General features: G+C 38.9%; 1 non-coding gene across 1 annotated transcript; it reads left to right on the top strand.

The window, feature by feature from the left end:
- Positions 1 to 1,829: 1,829 nt before the first annotated feature.
- TRNAA-AGC (transfer RNA alanine (anticodon AGC)) lies at positions 1,830 to 1,902 on the top strand. The gene has a single exon. It is a non-coding gene; the product is annotated as a tRNA-Ala (tRNA).
- The last annotated feature ends 274 nt before the right edge of the window (positions 1,903 to 2,176 follow it).

Here is a 2,176-nt window from a genome sequence, read left to right as displayed (position 1 = left end):
TTCGTGGTTGTCATGGTGGACATGCTCATGTCAAGTGTGCTTATCGCAACTGTGGTTAGGTAGATTATCATTGGGAATTTGGCAATCTTCGCACATCAATGTGTCTATGCAAGCCTCTTTTGGTTAGTACACTCTATTTAAGGCAACCTTGTTGGTTGGGCAGACTAACGGCAGGCATCTTTATTGGCTTTGTGAAAGCTTCATCAACTTTGTGTCATATGCAACGAGCCTATGTGATCCTTGTAACTTTGTGGACTTAGTCGCCAAAATTGAGTGGTGTATGTGAACATCTTTGTGAGCTCCGTGGTCAAAGCATACCCTTTGACGTATGAATACTTTGATCAACAAAAAGTATTTAAAAATGTGTGTTTAAATCTTTCATTTGTTGGATGATAAATGTAAAGTCTTTGTGACATTTTGTTTAGCACTTTTTGTAAGTGCAAAGTTTGTTGCACACAAAGGTAAAAACCCCAAGTACGATGATAATTAATAGGGAGTAGATCAACCTAGGGTATAGTCTAGAAGTGTCAAGGTGCAATATATGTTAGGGACACCTTAGTGATGTAGGCACCTTGGACACTTCAGTGGTGTTATGTGTGTCACATAGAGTTGCCTTTATAGGTTATATATTGTTGTTGTAAATACTTTGTGATTTTGTGGAGCTGATTTCAATGATCTTAGTACTAAGGTCTTTGTGGACATGCTCTTACAATTTATGTTAATCTCTTTTGAGCTTGTCATTATGTTTTTTCATCAGTGAGTTTAGCCATTGGTTAGTTCTTTAAATTTTTTTGTGATATCTTGCTTAGTACAATGATATGTGGGCTATGTTTTGCTTTGCGAGTAGCTCAAGGTCATTAAGAGAGGTCTCTTAGTTAGAATAATCTAATGGAATCAAGTTCCGTTCTTTTATCTAGGGAACTACCTTCAGGCAAGGGTTTTACAAGATACCTAGAAAGGAATCAATGGAGTGGATAATTGATTGCTATCACTCCCAGCCGAATGAACACTTGTAAATGAATGAAGATAAGAATCTTTTATATAGGAAAGATTCAATACAAGGACCAAGCTTACACACTCAAAATTAAAAATATAACAACAACATATGAAGCAACAATGCATGTAGCCATGAAGCTTAATGCATGTATGTACAAATGTAGAAGAGATGGATTAGAAGCGCATATGCAAGGTAGGTGTGCCACATCAAGTCAAGTTAATCACATGTCACTATTAGGAAAATTACACATGAAAAGATCAAGTCAACAAGATATGATTGTCATGATAACCGAAATGACAAATCATTTTTTTTTGGGGATCTTTGTGCTCATGTGCGTGTGTGCTATTTCATGCCACCGTCAACAACCAGCAGGTTTTGAACCCAGCACCTCGTGCATGGGACTTCAACACCTTACCACTATGCTATGTCTCCATTGGCAAATGACAAATCAATTCAGCCACTATGTTAATTCAAAAGTCCCACTTTAATATGTGCTACCACTCTAAGGTTTCCAAGCCTTTGATTTGTTAAAACCCTAACTACGAAAAGTTATAAACATGATTTGCTACATTATAAATATTTCAACATGTTAGGAGTTGACAAATTAGGGTTTCAACTACCAAGTGGAGCACACTTTTATGATTTCTACAATTTCAATCGGTTTTTTATTTTGAAAGTCCGTGTGTGGCTACGACACACTGAAAAGGGGCGAGGTCTGACATGGCGAGATCTGACGTGGCCAGGTGTAAAGGGCCTAGGCCTGACAAATTGTTGTACTGACCATAGACATAATAGGTGAATATTTAAGAACGGCGATTCGAGTGCCGTGGCAGGGGATGTAGCTCAGATGGTAGAGCGCTCGCTTAGCATGCGAGAGGTATGGGGATCGATACCCCACTTCTCCACTTCTTAGTTCTGCTGTGAACGTAGCCAATTTTAAGTTTCGCGTCTCATTCTTGTTGTGTATCTATCCCATGAGATCAGTGTCCCAAAGATGGGAGGAAGAGGAAGTTTCAAGTCACCACATCTAGGCCCATACTTTGAGTCAACATAGCATGCAAACGGACAACTATAATGGCTTCTCTCTTTTTTGTTGCCCTTTCATATAAGGGCGGGGCCTCATGCCAAATTTGAGGACTTCATTTTTGGATTTAAATCTCCCCTTGTCATTGTATGCCT

The sequence above is a fragment of the Cibotium barometz genome, chromosome 22, assembly GCF_041138505.1.
Source record: "Cibotium barometz isolate CiBa-2024 chromosome 22, ASM4113850v1, whole genome shotgun sequence".
In the NCBI taxonomy this organism is placed as follows: Eukaryota; Viridiplantae; Streptophyta; class Polypodiopsida; order Cyatheales; family Cibotiaceae; genus Cibotium; species Cibotium barometz.
This window is presented reverse-complemented; position numbering and strand designations above follow the sequence as displayed.